General features: G+C 39.3%; 2 pseudogenes; both read left to right on the forward strand.

Moving 5' to 3' along the window:
* The first annotated feature begins 19,841 nt into the window (after window positions 1–19,841).
* Window positions 19,842–20,402, forward strand: LOC138169166 (E3 SUMO-protein ligase KIAA1586-like; annotated as a pseudogene).
* Window positions 20,403–20,573: 171 nt separating this feature from the next.
* On the forward strand, window positions 20,574–21,322 carry LOC138169172 (E3 SUMO-protein ligase KIAA1586-like; annotated as a pseudogene).
* The last annotated feature ends 3,567 nt before the right edge of the window (window positions 21,323–24,889 follow it).

Here is a 24,889-nt window from a genome sequence, read left to right on the forward strand (position 1 = left end):
AGGGTTTATATACCCTTCTCCTGGCTCAGAGAATGTAACAACCTTTTGGACCCACTGGCCAATCAAAAAGTATCTACTGAAAAACAAGCCTCCCACCCCAGGCTCCAGGTGCACTTTAGCCTAGGGGCAGGGAAGATCTTTAAATTTACATTCCCATTACACCTCACTACAATGAAGCACTCTTCTTTAGTAGCCAGATAAGACCCACTCCTCTTCCCTCATTTTTTTTTTCTCTAAAAAGAATGGGCAGCCAGTGCTGAAACTTTTTTCTTCACACTGAAGTTTGGTTTTTGTTGTTTTTTAATTTAATTTTTAATTTATGGAATAAAACAAGCATTCCTACAATAGTATAATAAAAAAGATGATTACACATGAAACTGCAAATCTATTATGTACAACTTCCTATGCCTTTTATTTTTTTTTTTAAAGCAATCGGGGTTAAGTAACTTGCTCAATGTTACATGGCCAGTTATTTCTGGGTGGGTGCTAAGTTTCTGAGCCTGGGATTCTATCTCCAGATCATCCCAACACTGGAGCCGGTGCTCCTACTCACTGTGCCACCTGGCCGCCCCCCTATGCCTTTTAAAATATATAACAAAGTTATCATGTAAATTTCTTATTTTTCTTTTTTCTTCACCCTTTGTCCCATCCTGAAGATGGCTACCATTAGGCACAAATAGGTGTGTGTGTGTGTGTATGTATATATGTGTGTATATATAATCTATCTATCTATCTATCTATCTATCTATCTATCTATCTATCTATCTATCTATCTATCTATCTATCTATACACAATTATTCTATACATCCATCAGTTCTTTCTCTGGATGTAGATAGCATCTTTCTTTATATGTCCTTTATTTTTAATTTGTGTATTTATAATGGTCAAAGTTATTATTTCTTCTTTAATGTGTACACCTGGAAAAATATAGAAGCTTTCTGAATATGTAGAGAGGAGAGAACACTGCAGGGTAGGGTGGGAGAGAGGCTTTTGGAGGGGTATATGGATTGGGAGGGTGGAGGCAGATTGGGGGGGGGTCTTCTGAAGGGGTAGGTGAAATGAGCAGTGGGTAAGTGGAGAGAGAAGATAAGGTAACTGGGATAGGGTAAAAAAAGAGCCTGAGAAAGAAATAGTGAGTAAAAATAAGATGGAAGGAAATGCACAAATAGTAATTATAACTTTGAATGTGAATGAGATTTTAATAGAAGTTCTCTTTGTGGTGGCAAAGAACCGGAAATTACAGGAATCCCCATCAATTTGGGAATGGCTGTACAAGTTTGTTGTGTATGGTTGTGTTGGAATACTATTGTACTATAAGAAATTATGAGCTCAATGATCTTAGAAAGTCAAGGAAAGACTTCCGTGAAATGGTGAAGAGTGAAATTAGCAGAACCAAGAAAACACTGTACACAATAACTGCAATATTGCTTAAAGAACGACTTTGAGTAACTGTCATTTTGACTGTGTTTTTGTTTTTTGCTTTACCTGACTTTTTTTCTTAATCCCTTAAAGACTTTTACGCTCATTTTCCTGCTTTAGAAATGTATTTAGATCACATCTACCACTTTTCTAGGGAGATGAGTTGTGTGATTGTTAGTGGTGGATGACAGCTGAGTTATACCATTTCCTTCTCTGCCTTCCATCAGGTAGCTTTTACAACGGGCCATTGACTCCTTGGAATTATTAGGAACAAACATACAAATATTTATCCTAGTGCCTGGAGGGACAGGGCATAACTCTCCTATTCCATTCTGATCCCTGTGTTTGGATTAAACACAAAATTTAGCTCAGTTCCTACATAGCATTGGTCCTGCAAAGTTCATGTCCACATGTAATATTAACATCAAGTAAGCCTGCACTAGACTAGCTTCCTGAAAGACAATCCCCCCAATCACTCCTTCCTTTTCAGGGGCATCCATACTCAGCTGATTGAAAACATGGCCTCTGGAACAACAGGAATCCCCCTCTCTTCGTAGCTTAGACATCTATGCTAACTACAAACACAAATTCTAGAATGGCTGGAGACTGAGGAATCTTCTGGATTTTTCAGTCTTACAAGATAATGCTGAGACCAAGAGGAGTGTTAACACAGCTTGTTGAATATCTCTTCAGCCAATCAAAGAGCTTTTTCTTCATTAAATTGTTAAGCCAACCATTTAATAACCAACTAGTTAGAGAACGTCTATGCCTGCTCCAAGTTGTTTTTTTTTTTTTTCCCTCCAGGGCACTTCCTTTACATGTTATCACTATTCTCCCAGAAGCACCTCCCTAGACTGCTCCATGTGGAAAGACATCATCTCCAGGAATATGCCAGCTCAGGGAGCCAAACTTTTCTCTGACCATGGACCTTGCTTGTAGGCATGTCCCCCAAGTGAAGACAGCAAGGGGCCAGCCTAGCATCATCTATCTATCCCAAGGTGACTTTTCCTGCAGAATGCATCCACCATTCACTGTTTCAGTCTGATCTCAAGCCTCAAGGAAGAAGAGGAGCCAAGCTAAACCTGGTGTTTTGCTTCTGCCCCAAGATGACTTCCAATCTATGCCAACATGAGGTAACTTACACTTCCTATTATCAGCCTGATTTCCCAAACAAGATGTGAAGAAGCCTCATCTATGAGAAACAACCTTCCCTTTGACCTTGAGTCCTCCATCTGCTGCTGTTCCTGACCCCCGAGGGAAGAGGAAAAGGAAAGATGAGAGAGAACAGGAATTCTTTCAACTGCTGTGCAGATTAAATTTCCATTTCCTTTTGTGCCCTTTTCTGCTTAATCTCTATCCTTCAGAGAGAAGAGAAACATTGAAGCAGGACCTCCCATCTGACTGTGTGCCTCCCCTTTCATAGCATACTTGTCTCCAGTCTGATTTCCAGCCTCCTATGATGCCTTCCACTCAGTGATGAATGTTCTCATACTTGGTCACACCCTACACACCCCAGTGAATCTGAATTCCTGCAAGTCATTATCCAAGCTCCATTCCCCACCCCAAACCGATTCCTTATTCCCATCCTCCTCAACCTGCCCATCACAAAATCCAACCAAACACCACCCAACCTTGCACTGTGTCCTCTGAAATGCCTAAACCAGAGATGGGGAACCTGTGGCCTTCAGGCCACGTGTAGCCCTATAGGTCCTCAAATGCACCCCTTTGACTGAATCCAAACTTCACAGAACAAGTCCCCTTAATAAAAGGATTTACTCTGTAAAACTTGGACTCAGTCAAATGGCCGAACCCAAGGACCTAGAAGGCCACATATGGCCTCGAGGCCACAGGTTCCCCACACCTGGCCTAAACCATAGGCAATAAACTTCCTTTCATCCTAAATCTTTTCCTCTCCCACACCTTCCATCTGCTGAATCTTCTGTGATAACAACACCTCTCTGGTTGCCTTCTCCATTAATGGTTATGCCTTTACTCATGCTCAGCTCACTGGCCCACACAACAAAGTTGGAGTACTCCTTGTTTCCTATTTCCACTTCCAAATTCTCTCTCTACCTCCATTACACAGTACCCTCTCCTCCTTTGAAGTTGATGCTATTCTTTTCTGCCACCCAATCAAAATTGTGGTAGCTGTTCTTTCAAGATCCCCCAAGTTACTCTCCTTTTTTCTTCATTGAGTTCTATATATGGCTCCCAATCTTTCTTTCCTCCCAAACTCCTCCCCTCATACTAGGAGACTCCAGCATATAAATTGACTCTCCCTCAATCACCCTCCACCTAACTTACCTTCCAAGAACTACTCCTCCACCCCACTTCAGCCACACATAAAAATGTTCACACCTTTGATCTTGACATCACTCAAAAATGTGCCACCTCCCTGTCTCCAGAATTCCCAAATCCCCGTATCCCACCAAGATCTTTTGGTTTTTCACTTCTCCCTCTGCCTTTCCTTACCAAACACAACTCTTTGTCTATACAACGACCTCTAAACCTTGGCCCCTCAATCCTCTCCCAGGCCGGCTCTCCTGCACTAGCCATTCTCTCCTTGTTTCCTCATCTTGACCCCTTGGTGAATCAATTCAACTCCCTGTCTTCCTCTCGTAAATACTTAGCCCCCTTAACTTTCATTAATTGTATCTTGCTAAGTCTCAGCATTGGATCGCTCTCACTATTCTCCACCTTCACTCTTAGATGTGTGTTGAGGAACAAAGGTAAAGAAAATCATGCAACCATTCTGACAGGATTCATTTCACCTTTGCAACATCTCTCAAATATGCTCCCTTCTCTCCTTAGACACTGCCACCACTCTCGTGCAGGCCCTCATCACCTCATGCTTGGACTATTGCAATAGCCTGCTAGTTTGTCTGCCTATGTCATGCCTCTCCCCACTCCAATCCATCCTCAATTCATCCATCAAAGCAATTTTCCTAAAGCTCAGGTCACTCCCCTCCACCCTACACAGGCACTTGGTAAACACAAATGTTTCCAGTCACCTCCAGGATCAAATACAAAATTCTCTGTTTGGCCTTGAAAGTTCTTTATACCCTACCCCCTTCCTTCCTTTCTAGTCTTCTGACACCATACACCCCACCATGTCCTCTTCCATATGGTACTACTGATCTCCTGGCCATTCTCAGAAGATTCTCTGTCAGTTCTGACTGTCCTCAATCCCTGAAAGACTTTCCCTTCTCATCTCAGCCTGAATTCTTTAAGTCCCAACTAAAATTCCATTTTCTATAGAAAGTACTTCCCAACCACTCTTCATTCTAGTGTCTTATCTCCCTTAATTATATTCCGTTTATCCTGCATATCACTTGTTTATACATATTTGTTTGTTGTCTTCTCCATTAGATTGTGAGCTCTGACAGCAGGGATGGTAACTTGCCTCTTTATATCCCTAGCACTTAATATCATGCCGGAAACATCGAGTTTAAAGCTTATTGACTGAATGAATGACTCCAAACCTGGAGCATTGGCATCATTTTTGTTGTTTGTCCCTGGTTCACAAAGAGGACCATGACTTCAGGAAGATGATGATATAACTTGCAAGTGAATTGGATTTCAGTGAGAGAGGGCTATACAAAGTCACCGGCCTCACTTTCTCCTCCAGCAGCAAGATATAGATCAGGATGACTGGAGATGACCCCAACAGCAATATCAACAAGAGAGAGAAAGGAGAGGTTAATGAATTGAATATGCAACTAAAAAGAACTCCTAGGAAATAACAAATTAATTAGATCCAAATAAATAGAAAAATGTAAGTTCTGAAAATCAAAGAGAGAAAGAAAACTGAAAAAAAAAAAAACAACTGTTGAGCTAATTAGAAAGGAAGCCATTCCTACTCTCCTGATTGATGTCATGCCTCCCCTAACCAGGTCTATAACTTTCCAAGCCAAAATTCTCCCTTGCTCACCACCATTCTGCATTATATGTTGTCTCTCTTTATTAGAAGCCAAGCTCCTTGAGGGGAATCACTGTAATTTCTACCCTTAGAGTTGCTATCACAGTACTTGCCACATAGTAACAGATGAAGGCAAATGTGTCTCCCAGGAGAGTTTAGTGAGCCAATGAATGGGAAATTGGAGAGCTCCTTACAGAACACTCCCCTAGTACTGAACCCAGTACTAGGTTGAGTACAGGAAAGGGAGGGGCAGGTACACCAGCAGCAGCTCTCTATATATTATATTATGATAATAAATAGGAAGATTTGGGATTCTTTTCCTCCTTTGATTGAAAATGAGTGGTTCTGAAGTACCACCAGACATTTTTTGTTTTGCTAGGCAAAGCTTGCTAACCGAAATAACAACAAATACACTGAACCATATGGCATCACTTTAGACCTCTTAAAACCAGAGATGTTTTCTTGTCTGATCCATAAACCCAAATTAAAAGCGGATGTTGTATGTTTCACTAGAGATATTTATAAACCAGAATCTACACTTCTAGGCATTCTTTAGACAGCAAAACATGTTGAGTTTGTAGTATTTATGCAATATCAATCCATTAAGTTTTTAGATTTTTCTGTTTCAAAAGAGAGTATTTTTTTTTTGGTCCTTCCTAATGAAAGGACAAAAAAACTTTTGCAAAATGAATTGAAGTTATTTTCTACTTTAACACAAACTCTAAGGACTATATCTAATAAACTAATGCACACATATAAACTTCTTCCCACTTCCTCCTCCCCCCAGATATTGTTCCATCAGAAACTAAGCTCAGCCTTCCCCCACCCCCAGTCCTGGCAGAGTTATTCCATTCAGTCAGCTTTGGGACACTGTCTTAAGGTTAAGCTATCCTAACTGGTGAGTAAGTGTACTCTCCTGGCACATTATATTTAGCTGTCCCCAAAACAGGTTTAATATCCCAAACAAGCATCCACCAGCTCACCAGAGTCTACCAAAACACTGCCATCTGCCTTGTGTTTACCACCACGCCCTCCCAACTTCCCACCTCTTGCTTTTGATCTGGGAACAGTGACAAAATCAGAACTTCCATTGCTAATGGCAAGAAAGAATGTGATGGTCTAATAGCTCATGGATCCCCTTATAACCTCCGAGACTGGCCAGACCAAACCCTCCAATTTATACACTCTCTCCTCTATTCAAAGATAAGCTGGTGATGCTCAGGTACTGTCTCACTTGTATATTTGTACCTTGAGTGTCCGTCATAGTGTTTGGCACATGTTAATGCTTAACAAATACTTGCTGATAGGTTGATTTGCACATCCAACTTTCCATGTTTATCCAAATGCCATTGGAAGTTTTTAAATTCACTTACTCATGTTCCTTTTTAAGCCTCACTCATACTTCTCTGCATGGCATGTTCTAATGATCTTAATATGCTCCTTTCCACAGAAACCTTTTTTTTCACATCAGTGTTCTCTTAGTAATGTCATTTGGCTATGAACCATGGAAAACCAATGACAAAATAATTAAAATTGTAGGTGAACCAAAGGGAAGAGGTAAAACTAATAGTGTGTATAAGAGGTAGTTCATTACCAATAATGACTTGTACATAAGAAGTATCACAAAAGATATTATCAGAAACATGATGTTGTGACATGTATGACTATGACCCCATTTGGGGTTTTCTAGACAGAGGTACTGGAGTGGTTTGCCATTTCCTTCTCAAGCTAATTTTACAGATGAGGAAACTGAGGCAACCAGGGTTAAATGACTTGCCCAGGGTCACACATGTAGTAAGTGTCTCAGGCCAGATTTGAACTCAAGAAGATGAGTCTTCCTGACTCCAGGCCTGAGACTCTATCCACTGCGCCACCTAGCTGCCCACCAAAAACATACATAACTAGAAAAGGAGATGAGGTCATACCAATCAATCTACCAAAAAATTATCTTACAGAACTAGAAAAAATAGGGACAAAATTCATCTGGAAGAATAAAAGGTCCAGAATATCAAGGGAATTAATGGAAAGAAATGCTAGGGAAGGTGGCCTAGCCACACCAGATTTTAAACTGTATTATATAGCAGCAGTCATCAAAACTACTTGGTACTGGCTGAGAAATAGAGTAGTGGATCAGTGGAATAGATTAGGTATATAAGACACAGCAGTCAATGACGACAGCAATCTACTGTTTCATAAATCCAAAGACCCCTGCTCCTGGGAGAAGAATTCACTATTTGACAAAAACTGCTGGGAAAACTGGAAAATAGTATGGCAGAAACTGGGCATAGACCAGTATCTTACACTGTATACCAAAATAAAGTCTAAATGGGTACAAGATCTAGATATAGAGGCTGATACTGTAAGCAATCTGAGACAGCAAGGAACAGTTTACCTGTCAGATTTATGGAGTAGGGAAGAATTTATGTCCAAACAAGAGATAGAGAGCATTACAAAATGCAAAATGGAAAACTTTGATTACATTAAACTGAAAAGTTTTTGTACAAATAAAGCCAATGTAACCAAGATTAGGAGGAAAGTAGAAAATTGGGAAAGAATTTTTACAACCAGTGTCTCTAATAAAGGCCTTATTTCTAAAATATACAGAGAACTGGATCAAATTTATAAGGATACAAGCCATTCCCCAATTGATAAATGGTCAAAGGATACGAACAGGCAGTTTTCAGAGAAAGAAATTAAAGCTATCCATAAGCATATGAAAAAATGCTCTAAATCAATATTGATTAGAGAAATCATTAAATTTTGAGGTACCACATTTCACCAGGCAGACTGGCTAAGATGACAAAACAGGAAAATGATAAGTACTGTAGAGGCTGTGGAAAAATTGGAACACTAATGCATTGTTGGTGGAGTTGTGAATTGATCCAACCATTCTGGAGAGCAATTTGGAACTATGCCCAAAGGTCTATAAAAATATGCATACCCTTCGATCCAGAAATACTACTTCTAGGACTGTATCCCAAAGAGATCATACAAGTGGGAGGAGGACCTCTATGTACAAAAACATTTAAAGCAGCTCTTTTTGTGGTGGCAAAGAATTGGAAATCAAGGGGATGCTCATCAATTGGGGAATGGCTAAACAAGTTGGGGTATATGAATGTAATTGAATACTATTGTGCTATAAGAAATGAGGAGCAGATGGACTTCATAATAACCTGGAGAGACTTATATAAACTGATGCTGAGTGAGGGGAGCAGAACCAGGAGAAATTTGTACACAATTACAGACACATCATATCTGTGACAACTAACTTTAAAAGACTGGGGTCCTCCCAGCAATGCAAGGTTATAAGAGAACTCCAAAAGACTCGTGACGGAGAGGACTATCCAGATCCAGAAAAAGAACTACAGAGTCTGAATGCAGACTGAAGCAAACTATTTGCTCTTTTTTGTTGTTGTTGTCTTGTTTCTTATTTCTCATGGTTCATTCCATTGGTTATAATTCTTCTTTACAATTTGACTATTGTGAAAATATGTTTAATGTGAAGGTATTTGTAGAACTTATATTGGACTACATGCTGTCTTGAAGTGGGTGGGGAGGAGGGGGGGAAGAAATTTTGGAACTCAAGGGATTGTAGAACTGAATGTTGTAAACTTAAAGTAAATAAATAAATTTTGGAAAATAATTTTAGTCATTTGGGAAAATAAATTTAGCTTATGATGGTTATATAAAAAAAGAAGAAGAGGTTAGTTAACAGAGTTCTAATCAGGGTACAGCCATCAAGACTTTTCTCTGGAATGTCAATACTTTCGAGGGCATATTTCTTTGCCCCAGTTTCCATTACCAAGCCCCATAGAAACTCCTTCTTAGCATTTTCTGTCTCTGGCCTACACAGTACAATCCTACTCCCTTGCCAATCTCTACCTCCTTCCTTGGGTTCTAGCAACTCCATGGTACCAGTGAGAGCTTTTTTCTTCACCCACATTCACCTTAAAGGTCTTATCACAATGGCATCTCAGTAGGGTCCCATCTTCCACTTATAACTGTCTTCTACATCACTGCCCCATACCAGTCCAAGGTGAAAGAATGTCTAGCTACAGCTATATGTGCTGGCTGTGTGATGACAAGTAAAGGCCATAAATAGCCTGAGTGCTGAACTGGTAACCACAAATGTGAAAAAACCTAAGAGCAGGTCTTTGGCATGTTTTATTGATATTCTATGGAGAATTGATTTTATTTTTAAAGATGAGCAAGAATAACAGGATAAAAGATGGGAATACGTGATGATCTATGACAGCCAAAAAAGTAAACGGACAATGATGAGATCATCCAATAGTAACGATAAGATCATAAATCCATTAAAGCAGCTTCTTGCAGTAGAAGGTACCCTGGCCTAGGTTAGAGTATTAACTACATTTTAACTCTGCATGTCCAAAACTGAACTTATACCTTTCCCTGCAAATGCTTCCTTCTTCCTAATTTCCTTATTACCATCAAGGGCACCACCATCTTCCCCACCAACCAGGCTCTCAGGGGTCTTCCTCTATTCCTCACTCCCCATATCAATCAATCACTGATTGCCATTGACTTTACCTTCCAAATATCTCTAGTATATATGCCCCTCTCCTGCCATGCTTCCACCACTGCGATGCAGGCTCACACTTGGACTGTTGTGATACCTTTTTGGTTGGTCTCCCTGACTCATCTCTCTCTATTCACACCCCTATTTAATAGACTCCAGGGGCTCCCTTTTACCTCCGAGACACAAAGATCCTTTGGCATTTAAAGTCCTTTAAAACCTTACACCTTCCTCCATTTCCAGTCTTTTTACACCTTGGTCTTCCTCCACACACTTTGTGATCCTATGACCCTGGTGTCCTTGATGTTCCTTGCACAAGACACTCCACCTGACTCTGGGTACTTGCTTTTTTTTTTTTTTCAAATGCTTTATTAACTTCTGATTTACATCAATCATTTCCGCCAGATTTTGAGTTACAAATTTTCTCCCCGTTTCTCCCCCACCCACAGCCCCAAAATAGCAGTCCCACAGGATATCCCCTCCTCCAATCTGCTCTCTCCCATATTTTCTCCCATATCCCTTTCGACTTTTCCAGTGGATCTCTATGCCCCAGTGCCTGCATATCTTATTTCCCAATTACATGTAAAGTAGTATTATATATATACATATATATATATATATATTTATACATTTGATTTTAAAACTTTGAATTCCAGATTCGTTCCCTTCCTCCCTTGTCACCCACTCTTACTGGGAAGATAAGCAGTTCAGTATAGGTTATACATGTGTGGCTAATGCAAAACAATAACATAGTAGATACATTGTAAAAAACTGACTATATTTTCCTCCCTCCCATTCCACCTCCCACTTGTTCTATTCTCTACTTTGATCCCATACCTTTTCAAAAATGGGTGCTTCCAACTTCCCTCCCCCCCAGCCTGCCCTCCCTTCCATTATCCCCCATCTCATCCCCTTCCCCCCTACTCTCCTGTAGGGTGAGATACCCTATTGAATGTGTATGTCATTCCCTCCCCAAGCCAAATTCAGTGAGAATAAGGTTGACCCATTCCCTTTTGCCTTCCTATTCTTCCCCTCCATTGTAACCATTTTCCCTTGCCTCTTCTATATGGGATAGTTTAACCCATTCTGTCTCTCCCCATCTCCTCTCATTATATTCCTCTCACCTCTTAATTTCACCTTTTAAGTATCATCCCTTCCTGTTAAATTGGTCCCGTGCCCTCTATCTATGTATGCCTGTAAACATATATACACACATTCACATATGTATTCATATGCCCTTCATCAGTTACAGTTATTGTTTTTCCATGTAGGAATGTTAATAGTTCAACTTTGATAAGTTCCTTATGGTTTCTTTTCCCTGTTTACCTTCTCATGCTTCTCTTGCTTCTTGTATCTGAATGTCAAATTCTCTATTCAACTCTGGTTTTTTCAACAAGAATGCTTGAAAGTCCTCTATTCTGCTGAATGACCATATTTTCCCCTGAAACATGATACTCAGTTTTGCTGGGTAGGTGACTCTTGGTTTTAATCCCAGCTCCTTTGACCTCCAGAATATCATATTACAAGCCCTTCAATCCCTCAGTGTAGAAGCTGCCAGATCCTGGGTTATCCTGATTGTGTTTCCACAATATTCAAATTGTTTCTTCCTGGCTGCTTGTAATATTCTCTCCTTAATCTGGGAATTCCAGAACCTGGCTATAATATTCCTAGGAGTTTTCTTTTGGGGATCTTTTTCAGGAGGTGATTGGTAAATTCTTTCAACCTCTATTTTGCCCTCTGGTTCTAAAACATCAGCGCAGTTTTCCTTGAGAATTTCTTGGAGGATGATTTCTAGGTTCTTTCTTTGATCATGGCTTTCAGGTAGTCCAATAATTTTTAAATTATCTCTCCTGGATCTATTTTCCATGTCAGAGGTTTTTCCCATGAGATATTTCACATTGCCTTCTATTCTTTCATTTGTTTGGATCTGTTTAACAGCATCTTGATTTCTCATAAAGTAGTTAGCTTCTATTCGCTCCAATCTAATTCTGAAGGAATGATTCTCCTCAGTGAGCTTTTGAGATTCTTTTTTTACATCTGGCAAATTTGGTTTTTTAAGGCATTCTTCTTCTCATTGCCTTTTTGAGCCTCTTTTGCCATTTGAGTTAGTCTGTTTTTTAAGGTATTATTTTCCTCAGTCAGGCTGTTGACTCTAATTTTGTAATTTTCTTGCATTGTTCTCATTTGTCTTCCCAATTTTTTCCTCCACTTTTTTTATCTGCTTCTTAAGGTCCTCTATGGCCTGTAGCCAGCTCGTATTTTCCATTGAAGCTTTTGATGCAGGAGTTCTGACTTCACTGTCTTCCTCCTGTTCCATGCTTTGATCCCTTTTGTCCCCAAAATAGGAGTCTAATGTTGGAATCTTCTGTCTGCTTTGTTTCCTTTGCCTGGTCGTGTCACCCCCTCAGTCACTTGACCCCTGGGCTTTTTGCCACAGTAGGACTCTGCCACCAGACAGGGGAGCTTTCATCCCAAATGCTGGAGTTTTCTCAGCTGCCAGAGGTATTAAATGGGTGCCCTCTCTGAAGCCTCTACATGCTCTGGCAAGCTGGACACACACCCCAGGACCTCCACCCTAGACTGCAATCCAGATCCAAGAAGGTTAAAGCAAGAGTGATTACCCCTCAGACTGGTGCTTGGTCCCCCTACACTCTGCAGGCCAGGAGCTGAAGCTGCCATGTGGTGCTGGCTGTGCTGGTGTCACAGAGGCTTCTCGCCCCAGGGCCAAAAGGCAAACACTCTCACTTACTGGGTCCCAAAGTCCAGACTGCACTGACCTCTCACTTTGTCCTTCGCATCTGTGTTGATAAATCTGGAAATGGCCACAGCTGCTGCTGATCTGGAGTCCCTCCAGCTGGTCAGGCCTGCCCTGCGGCTAAAGCCTTGGTGTGGGGCTGGGCTCAGCTCCCAGAGCGCTGTGCTAGCCAGTTCCTGCCGGCCTTCCGTGCTGTCCTCAGCGGGAGGTTAGCTTCTCTGTGCCATTTTGTGGGTTCTGCAGCTCCAAAGTTTGTTTAGAGTCCCCTTTTTACATGCATTGGGGAAGGTGGAAGCTGGAGCTGTGGGGAGGTCGTGCTTCTACTCCACCATCTTGACTCCGCCGGACTCTGGGTACTTTCCCCAACTATACTCCATTTGGAATTCCCTCTCTCCTCATCTCCACCTTCTGACTTCCTTGTCTTCCTTCACATTTTAGCTAACAAGCTTCTGAAAGAAGCCTTTCCTAGTCCCCCTTAACGTTAGTGCTTTCTGAGATTATCGCCAGTCATACACACTCACACACAGGTGATAATCCATATATATGTTTAATATGCATATTAAGTATATGTGTGTGTCTTGGTCATAAATAGTTGTTTAGATATTGTCTCTTTGATTTATATCATGATCTTGTTGATAACTGGGACTATTTTCTCTTTTCTTTGTATCTATCCCCAGCTCTTAGTACCATAGATGCTTAATAAATGCTTGTTGACTTGAATTGATATAATACCATTTAGGCTCTATAGGGTGTGAAAAGGAATGCAATATGAAATCTTAGATTTCAAGGAATTTGAAGGAGTTAATAACACAAGTTATACTGAATATTAGTCAATCAGTCAACAAATATTTACTAAGTATTAGTGAAATAATAACACAAAACAAAAGCATAAAAGTTGAAATGAAGCAATATGCAAGGGTAACTGACCAAGGCTTGTTTGGGGATGTCCAGTTCTTCTAACATAGAAGTATCCTGAGGGACCTTTGGAACATGTCCTGATTGCCTAACATGGAGATGTCTGTATCCCCTACCACATGGGTGGATGTGACTTCCTTTGGTTGCCTTCCTGTGTCCTTAAAACTGTCAAGATTCAGCCTGTCACTTCCCCCCACCACACACACACACTTTCTGCTACTTTCTTTTCAGCTACTCTTATCTGCCATGTCCAGAGTGACAGCTCACTCACAGAATGGGTACTATGAACTGAACTTGTGAGAGAGGAAGGCCTTCCTCCCTCTGCCCTTCCTCTCTTACCCCTAGTTCTGAGGAACATGTCTAGCAGCATTTGTTTTCTCTTCTACGTGGTTTGTCTCCATTGGTTTCAGCTGATGGAAGTCGTCCCCACCAAACCCAAGAGTTCAGGCCATGATAATCTAGGAGCCAGGATTGTAAGAGGAATGGTGCAGTCAGCCAGTCCAGTAGACTGAAACTTTAACCCGAGAAGGGTTTTTGATTTGGAATTGGGACTGTGTTTTACAGGAATCAATCTAAACTATGAACCTAATTCCCTTCCCCTCCCCAGAGGCTAAGGTGGTGCAAAGGAAAGGGATTATGCCTCTCATGAATTTGGGGAGCAAGTTTGTACTATTGTGACTATGCCTTTTGAAGTAAATATTCCTTGGTAAAAGTGAATTCAATTGTTAGTTGCCAAATGGAACTCAGGTGCAAAGGGACCACTTCCTACCTTTGAGGAAACATAGGCAGAAAGCCTAGATCCCCCTAAAGGCACCACGGAAACCTAGGGGAGGGATGAAATGCCCTTACTTCAGGCAGGGGGTGGGGCCAGGGTGATCTGTTAACATGAATATATATATATATATTCTGCAGTGGGTATTAGATTAGTTTGCTTCTCACGGAGCTGAGTATTCGCTATGGCTCCTTCCATTGTGGGACATGTGACCTGACATCTTGCTAAAGGAACATACTTGGCCAGCATAGTTGGTCCCTTGGTCTTCATGAATGAGGAGCTGTGATACGTATGATTGTTATTTAGTCATTCAGTTGTGTCCAGCTTTTTGTGACCCCATAGACCATAGCACACCAGGCCCTTATATTGTCCACCATCTCTCAAAGTCTGTCCAGGTTTCTGTCCATTGTTTTCATGACATCTATCCATCTCATTCTTTACCATTCCCTTTTCCTTTCGCCTTCAATCTTTCCCAACATCAATGTTTTTTCCAATGAATCTCATTTTCTCACTGTGTGGCCAATGTATTTAAGCTTCAGCTTCAGTATTTGACCTTCCAGTGAATAATCTGTATTAATTTTTTTTAATATTGACTGATTTGACCCACTTGCTATCCAAGTGACTCTCAAAAGTCTTCTCCAGCACTGCAATTGGAAAATGTCAATTCTGTGGCACTCAGCTTTCCTTATAATTCAACTCTCACAGCCATGCATATCAAACCATAGCTTTGACTATGTAGACCTTTGTAGGTAAGATGATATATCTCAATTTTTCCTATGGATACCTCTGAGTTTTAGCTTTCCTTCCAAGGAGCAAACAGCTTTTAATTTCATGTCTGCAGTCACCATCTGCAGTGATCTTTGAGCCTAAGAATATCAAATCTGACATGGCTTCCACTTCTTCTCCCTCTGTTTGACAGTAATTGATGGAATCAGTTGCCAAGAACTTAGTTGGTTTTTTTTTAATGTTAAGCTTCAAATCAGCCTTTACACACTCCTTTTCCACTCTCATCAAAAGGTCTCTTAATTCTTCTTCACTTTCTACCAACAGAGTGATGAATAATAGTGCTCAATAACCCAGGAATAATCTCCTGCCTCAGTAGACTATGAGAAATGTAGAAAGGTTTTCTCTTTTGAGAATGTTGCTTGGGACCCTGCCAGTCCTCTCTTGGATATCCAATGAAAAGGAGATTTATTTTGTTTGTAGCAATAGCAGCTACAAGCAAGTGGAATTGAATATGTATTCTTTTCTATGTGAGCTTAAAATTAGTCCTTAAGTCACTCCCTATCTTTTCTTCTTTGTGTTTCTTTCTCTAAGCACAGGTCACCAAACCAAGATTCTAAGAAATGGACATTTCCAACCTTGGTAGTTAACTTATGATTTTGAAAGTTCCTGGGCTCCTGATGTGATTCCAGCAAGGATCCTGTTTCTCAGAGAAGACAACCATAACAGAATCATCCTGAACCCAAAGTAAAGAACCATGCCTTCGTACCCAGAAGATAAAGGCTTTGTGATTTGCTCATACAGCACAGATCTGAGGTAAAGACAAAATATCTGTTCAACAGTGCTGCAAAATTGCCTTTACTTCCAGGAATCTAACAGATATGATGGGCAATTGTATTGTGTTTTAAGTATTTGTTATTATGAATCTATGATTCCATAGCATCTTAAACATTTTTTGTGATAGAGAAAATAAGTAGCTGAACTATATTTGATATCTATGTTGTACATTGAATACCTTCTCTAGAAGAAAAAAGTTTTGATTGTCTTTTAGGGCAGACCCCAGATATGAATCATACCTATACTTTGTTCTAGAAAATTTCCCCCCAACTCCAGAGTGGAAGTAATGAGTGAGAATAAGAAAATCATCCTGATCTGTTCTCTTTGGGATTCCTTCAGGATGAACTTGGTCTGTGTGAGTCCAGAGGCAGAAACATTTTTCTTGGGGGCAGACCTCTGGGCTATGAGAAACAAATGAAAGGACAGAATTTAATATAGTTGAGAGATCACTGACCTGAGACTCAGGAAATTTGGATTTTAGTGCCCATATTGCCACAAACTTGCAGCAAATCATTTATCCTCTTTGGCCTCACTTTCTTCAACTGTAAAATGAAGGTATTGGACTACGCAAGACTATATGAACTCCAAGATCCCTCCAATGTTTAGGATTTTTTTTCTGAAGAAGCCAAAAAGAAGGAAATGGAGAACATTTAGGAGAAGAGAATGATGCCTATTAAATAGCACATGCTAGAATATGAGAAAGAAGTGGTAAGAGAATTAGGGCAATATCAGAGAAATTGTCCACATCCTCTGGTTCTCCAAAACAAGATCCACCATACTGTACTCCAGGTCTGCCATTCCAAGCCAATTCTTCCTTCTCTTATCCTGCTTCTTGGCTGTGCCTTATTTCTGAATCACTCTCTGCTAGAGCTAATCAAGATCTTTCCTTTCGATACTTTCCCTAGATTCTTAAATTCAATCACCTACTGTCATCCCCTAAGCAATTTTTTTTTCTGATCAAAGGAAGAAATTGGGATTAATACCATCCATTGTAATTAAGATAAAGTGATGGAGGCATTGCCTCAGAGTCAAAATTTAGAGACTGCTGACAGTATTTGAAGTAATTCACCAGTGCAGAAACAGTTCTCTCTCTCTTTTTTTTTTCAGTGACTTTTAACTTCTATTTAAGAAATAAAAATAGAAAACTTCAAGCTGCTTCATCCCAGCCCTGCCCAGCCATCAGCCGCACAACAGGTGAGGTCCTGTCTGGTCTGTAGGCCTGTTGCCCAGCATTCCATGGACTCAGAAGAAGTATTTGGGGTTTTATTTCATGCCATTTGCCTCAGGAACATTCTGTGCTATTTGTTCAAATTGCAAAAATTTCTAATTACAGTGCTGCCCTCTACTCCCACATGCAAAAGGCACAATACCTTGTCTAAACTAGCAATTTCTTGAGTTCTCTTTACTCCCCAATTCATAAAATGTAATCAATTATTGGCTTGTGCATTAATCAATCCATTATGTTTTTATTTATATTAATACAATGCCTGTTTAGTTGCCTTTATGGTCTTTTAAAGTCTGTATTAGTGTTTGCTTTGCAGCACTGATGTGAAATAACTGGGTAGCATAATATCATTAAGAACTCTATATGACAGTAAGAGCTGAAAACAAATACAATGAAATAGAAATGCTTAGAGAGAATTTTACATTTTAATTTTGCATGTAAAAGGTATCCATAAAAGACTAATTTAAGAACCTCCTAACTGTGGTATTAAATTTGACACAATTTTTACTAAAAAAAAAAAAAAACATTTACTAAGTACCTGCTTTGTTAGACTTCTGGCCAAGACTCCTGCCTGAAATGAATGTAGGACAACCCTCTCCCACATTCATCTTCCAGCAAAACCTTGCCGTTCCCACCAGATGGAATAATGACAAAGAAATCCAATAAGAAATTACACCAATTAACTTCTACCATGAAAGGGAAGGGAAAGGAATGCACATTTATAGGGTGCTAGAAAAATGCCAAGCATTCTTACAAATATTCTCTCACTTGATTCTCATAACATCCGTGGGATTTATGTCCTATTATTATTCCCAATTTACATGAAAAAACTGAGGCAAACAGAAGCTGAGTTACTCCCACACAGCTAGTAAGTGTTTAAGGCCAGATTTGAACTTGACTATTCTTGACTTCAGGCCCATTACTCTATATATGACACCATCAACTTTCTTTAAATGACAGACTGGAGCAAGAGGTCAGCCAGGAGCTTGAGGGTAATAAGAAAGAAAGCCATAGCAAGCCAGTATGGAGTACCCTCCCAGCATGAACAGACACAGGCCAGGGACACATGTTGTCCACAAGGCTCTTTGTTTCCAGGCAACAAGAGTCTAAGTATCCCCTGAAAAAGCTCGGGGGGGGGGGTCAGAAAGCCCCAGCTTGGTCAGAAAAATGGGGGGTGGGGGGAAAGTCATGAGAACACCAGTGAATGGCAATGAGCAGTGAGAGACACTCAAATCTAGACAGTCCAGGCCTGGCAGCTCCCTAACACTGTCCTGAGATGCCAGAAAGGACCCCAAAGTCCTCTTTGAAACTCAAAGATTCAGTCAAGTCTCACTGTAGGAGCTTCAGTTAACCAAAAGAATGCAAATAACCCAGAAAATATCAAATAGGACCAACCACCATCTAAATTCTAACAGTGGGTAGGAAGCTGGCACAAAGCCTCAAATCAGGAACCATAACTGGGGAAATGAATAAATCAAAGAAAACACTGACTAATTTCAAAGTGACTACCACCTCTCAAAAGGAGGTAGTCACTCTATAACAGATGTAGACAAAGGCTAAAAGGGAAAAATTGGACTTTCCACAAGGACCACCAGGAAGTGAAACTAGGGATAAAAAATAAAACAAAAGCTCTGGAAAAAAAAATCAGAAAGAGAATAAATAGCTTAAAGAGAATGTAGTAAACCTTACCCAAGTAATAGAATCACAGAAAACTAGAATGGATCAAAAAGAAATCAATGATTCTAGAAAATGGGGAAAATATTAGAACAAAGTCAATAAGATTGAAAAAGAAAAGATATAAAATTTCTGGTATTGGCCTGGTAAACAGCTCAAGGTGAGACAATTTGAGAATAACTGGACTCCCTGAAAACCATGATTTTAAAAAAGAAGTCTGGAGACCACATCTCAAGAAATTGTAAATGAAAACTGCCCAAACTTATCAGAAATAGTAGACAAAGAAAAGATAAAAAGATTCCACAAATCACCTCTTGAAAGGAACTCAGAAAGGAAAAGTCACAGGAAAAACCAGAGCACCCATGTCAAAGAAAATTATCTAGAAAGAAACCGTTGCCAAGAAATGCTATCACAATTACACAAGACCTGGAGACTTCTACCATAAATAAGAGGAGATCTTGGAATACAACATTCCAAAAGGGAGGAAAGTCTATATGGTCTTACAACCCAGAATAATTTACCCGTAAAACTGATTATACTCAGGGGAAATGGACTTCTAAAGGTATAGAAGATTTTCAAGCATTTCTAATGAAAAGACCAGAGCTAAATACTAATTTCAAAATACAAACACAAGAGTCCAGAGAAATTTTTTCATTAACCCCTCAAGTAATGTCATGAATTTTACTAATGCAATGTAAAACTATTCTTTTACTTCTTATCCCTAAAATAGCAAATGACAGAATGACCTATTAAAATTTTTAAATGTGAAGGTGAAAATACAGAAAATCATGAAAGAAACAAAATAATAATAATTAGGATTTTATGGCACTTTAATATTATCTCACTTGACCCTCACAACAACCCTAGAAGGTAGATGCTACTATTATGTTCATTTTACAGATAGGAAACTGGGGTTGGCAGAGATTAAGTGACTTGCCATATGTCACAGAGCTAGAAAGTATATGAGGCTTGATTTGAACTCAGGTCCTCTTAATACTGGGTCTAGTGCTCTATTTTACTGTACCACATAGTTGCTATCATCGTGGAGTATAAAAGCCAATCGGATGCAATTTCCTCATCTGTCAAAGGAACAACCATCATGTTCATAAAAGGAAGAAATAAATAATCTCACACTTCAGATTATTGGAATGAAAGACAATTATGTTTACATAACACTACAAATAGCTTGCAATAAAAGAAGGTAAATAAGGATGTGAGGATTCTTCAATTATTCAGCATCTAAGAGTAATAGCAGACAAGCATGTCCAAGGAATGGACATTTAGTAATCCCAAATGGCAATAATAAAGCTATGAGTCAAGTTAAAAAAAAAACTAGGGAACGTGATATTTCTAAAATTCATACTAAAATTTAAGATTTGTTAAAATAATTGGCTAATGACTCAATTTCCAATTTAGTGCATAAGCTAAATAAGAAAATTATTGATGATACTGTAAATGTTTTCAATACTGTTTCAAATTTAGTAAAATATAATAGACCTTTATCTGATAGGAAGGGGGCAGTAAAATTACAAGGGAAAAATGAAATAGAGACAGGACATTGTCTCATTGTTTATATATATGACAGAATACCACAAAGATACCAGGACATATTAAAAGAAATTTAAATGGATATTTTAAGTATGTTATAGAAGAGAATGCCAAAATTGGCATCAAATTGATGAGACATCTACCCTTTCAAGTGATTTATCTCTGGTGTGAAGTTCAGTTAGGTTCTAAAGGAATGTTATTTGATGCTTTAAAGCCTCAGTGTCAATCACAAGAATGTCTTTTAATTCATGATTTTCTGTTTAAATGACTGTGACTTTAATATTGAATATTTGAAAGCAAACAATTACATTTTGTTCTGATGGTGCTAATGCAATTTTGAAAAGAAAGTCTGGAGTTGTTACAAAGGTGTTAGAAAATTTTCTTTAAATCATCATTTGGCACTGTTTATATCATTTATTAAAATTATCACTTGATGGTTCAATATCTGAAATAAAATAAGTTAATTCAAAATATTTCTGAGGAAAGTTTATTATATTTATCGTCAATATAATAAAAATCAAAATGAGCTAGAAACTATAACTAAAAACTTGAAATTGAATTTATTCAAATTGAATATTGGGACCAAGATGGGCTACATGTGATTTATGAGCTGTATGGTATATGCAACTTGCATTATGAATTTATTTTTCATCCTTTTTACTCTGGATTGGCAAAGATGTTAGATAAAATTAATTTCTAGCAAGGCCTTGCTTCAATGATTGCCATTTCTAAAGAAGTTTCATTACTTTCAACTGAATTACAGTCAAGATCAAGAAAAATTAATGAAATGCACCATAAAAGCTTTGGAAATTTAAAGATTGGCACTTGAAAGCACAAATCTCCAGTTGAAGATTTGATTAAGTCAGATAAGTTTAAAGATATTCCATTTAATAGTGACCCACTGCTTGGTGGCAGAGTGAATGGAGCTCTGAGCTTGCAGTTAGAAAGATTGAAGTTAGAATTTAGCCTCAGACACTTATCAGCTAAGCAACTCTGAACAAACCAGTTGACCTCTCTCTCTCTCTCTCTCTCTCTCTCTCTCTCTCTCTCTCTCTCTCTCTCTCTCTCTCTCTCTCTCTCTCTCTCTCTGTCTCTCTATGTCTCTCTCTCTGTCTCTCTGTCTCTCTCTCTCTCCTTCTTTCCCTCTCTCCCTGTCTCTCTGTCCCTGTCTCTGTCTTTCCTCTCTCCCTTTCTCTCTGTCTCTGTCTCCCTGTTTCTGTCTCTCTCTCTCTGTCTCTCTCTCTCCCCCTCTTTCCCTCTCTCCCTGTCTCTCTGTCTCCGTCTCTCTCTTTCCTCTCTGTCTCTCTCCCCCTCTATCTCTCCCCCCCTCTCCCTTCCCCCCTCTCTCACTTTCCTTAACTGTAAACTGGAGATCAAAATAGTACCTACCTCCAGGGTTGTTGTGAGAATCAAATGAGGTAATAGTTATGAAGAATCTAATATAGTGTTGGCACATAATAATATGCACTTAATAAATTGTTTCTTTCCTTCCTTTATGTTCTTCCTAGGAATATGTTCTTATATTATAGTACAAAAACACAATTCAACAATGAACATGTATTTTATCAGACATAAACAGGGATGAAAGCATTTTTAGTTATTTTGGTTTGAAAAATCTACTTAGTCTTCTGAAGAATTATTGTCACCATGGATAGCTGGTGAAAAAAGTTGTATCATTTAAGTGAAATTTTAACACATAAAATTGATTTGAATTATTTGGAGCAATTTGTAGATAAAACCATAGAATCAAGTGATGTTCCAGTCCCTGTGGCCATAGACAAAGTTCAAGGGAGTTCACATAATCATAAGCAGAGGTGTTGAAGCTGAAAGAGGTTTCAATTTAAGAAATACAATTTGCATGAGGTTGAGAAATAGTTTAACAGTAAGTCACATGGCACATTTAATGACAAACTTATTGGGAAAAGAGTTAGGGAATTAGAACACAACCCCTTTTGTCAAGTCATGGTTAGAAATTGGCTACTGATACAAGAGTTCAGCAAAAGTCAACAAAAACATTCTGTGAGAATCAATTAAAATTGCATATTTTATTATTATTTTAAACTGTGTGCTATACATCCTTTATATCAGTACAATTTATAATATGCTTATATGGATCTATGCATATTTTTTTTTCAGTGCCAGTTGTGAAACATTAATTAACTCGCTACTGGCTGAATTGAAACTACTCACCCTAAGACACAGTGGAATGATTTACTTAAGGAAGAAGTTAAACCAAGAAAGATTGTTGAAAAAAGTGGCAAGACTTCTCCCATCTCCAGCCTAAAGGTGCCATATAACCTCAAAAATAAGGAAGGATGTCAGGGAGCCAAAATGGAATAAGGTTCTACCAATCCTCAGCTAATGGTTGCCCTCATTGAAAGAATTATGTGATATTCCAGCTGAACAGAGAACTGGTAACACAGAAGATAAAGATGGCTGAAGGTAGAAAAGGCTGCAGTTGTCCATTAGAGAATGTGCTCAGCTCTGTCTGGCAGCTACTGACTAGCAGCAGATAAACCAGGTGAGGAGACAGCAAAATGATCCGTTCAAGTCATCAGCAGATCAGCCATTCCAGCTGAGAAACCCCACCTTAGGAGGAGAAAGCCTAGGTCAGCTATAACATCCATAGAGACTTCATGCCCTGCAAATAGCAGTAGAATGATTTGTCCTTCACTGACATGATATCCCTCTGAAAATATCATGAGGAATCTCCATAAAGAGAAAGGACATTAAGGCTAGAGTTCATCGAGTTGGGCATGTGTATTTCCAACACATGTGCCTCACTATCAGACTACTCCAAGTTCACGTCTGCTTTTCCCCTTACTTTAGACCATCAGTATTTTTTGTGGAAGAATGTACTTTGTAACTATTGTACTTATGTGGTTATTTGAGTAAATGTCTTTGCTAAAGAGCTAAATCTACTCTTTTACTATTAAGCAGAAGCTCACCAGTAGGGGCTCCTGGGATAATATTGGGAGGATATCCACCTACAGGATTGTCCCTTGAACCCTAAAAACACTGTCACCCCACTGGGGATGACTCAACCTGTCCAGCACTAATGCCAATTGTATAAGTGAGTCCCAAGGTGATACTACATGTTCAATCTGGGAGAATTGAAACATTAATTCCATTATTAATCCCTCTCTCTCACCCCACATGTCCGATCTTGTTTCTACTTCTACAACATCTCTTACATTTGTTCCCTGTTTTCTGCTCACACAGTCACCAAATGTGTCCAAGCTTTCATCAACTCTCTCCTAGACTGTTACAAGAGCCTCCTAATTGACCTCCTTGTCTCAGCTCCTTCCGCACTCCAATTCATGCTCCACATGACCGTCAAAGTGATCTTCACAAAGCATAGGTTTGACCATGGCACTCACCTATTCAATTAACTCCAGTGGCTCCCTATCACCTCCAAAATCAAATACAAAATCCTCTGGCACTGAAAGCCCTTCAAATATGGCTCCAGCCTACCTTTCCATACCTATTGCTTATTACTTTCCTAAATGAACTATTGCAGACAAATTGTCATTGCTGCTCCCACTCTCCCCCATTTCCATTTGCACTGTCTATGCCCACCTCTATCACTTAAAATTTCTACCTTCCTTTAAGGATCTGTTCAAACTTAACTCTTTGTGGAACTTTTCTTGTTCCTCCTCCTACTGGTGTCTTTTACTCAAAATTACCTATTTTATGTCTATTTCAGAAATTTTATGTCTTATATCTGTAGGTGGCGTCTCCTCTAGCCAGATTGTAATACCTTTAAAGCAGGAACTGTTTTTATCTTTGTTATCACCAGTGCCTAGGACATGATCAAGTGCTTAATAAATGATTGAATAAAAATAGTATTTCACAAGATGACTACTATCGGGTTCAAATCACACTTGGTCTTATAATTTCTCAGAATCTCTATTGTGGCCCATAAGTAAAATTGAATATGAACCAGGTCTGAGTTCCAGACTATGTGACTAACAGGAAGGAAAAATAGACATTTCTTCTGATCCTTATGATCTCTCTAACCTCTTTAAAACAAAAATTATGTACAAAGATAAAGCAGCTTTAGCTATCTCTATGGACACCAGTAACGCAAAAGAGGTAAAAACTCCATGATATACACCTATCATTATATCTACCTCAAGTTCACTCACTGCCCATCCCCTAGAACCTTAGAGCTCGAAAGTCCAAATGACAGAAATCATCTCAGACTACAATAGCCCTAGTGTGGCAATGCACTGTACTGCTCTGTCAGAGACCTGAGGAATAGAGGGCACAGGACAGGACAGCAAGTGGAGGTGGGAGGGTGCCATGTGACAATCTACTAATTCTGATGGAAAGAGCCCAGCATCCAACTGGGGCCAATTTTGTCTTTCCAAAAGTCACTTGAGGTAGGGACATAGGCTGGTGAACTGTGAATTTGTCCAGCACGGGAAGAGGTTGAGACACTTTGAGATCCAGCCCCCAGAGAAACCACCATCAGAAAACATAAAATGGGGGAAAATAAGGAGGAAAAAAAGACTGAAATTATCAAGATTTCAGGAAGATTAAAACTCAAAAAACCTTAAGC

Source organism: Petaurus breviceps, unplaced genomic scaffold, assembly GCF_028583685.1.
Source record: "Petaurus breviceps papuanus isolate PSGF00001 unplaced genomic scaffold, PetGlider_PUasm1.0 126, whole genome shotgun sequence".
Lineage (NCBI taxonomy): Eukaryota > Metazoa > Chordata > Mammalia > Diprotodontia > Petauridae > Petaurus > Petaurus breviceps.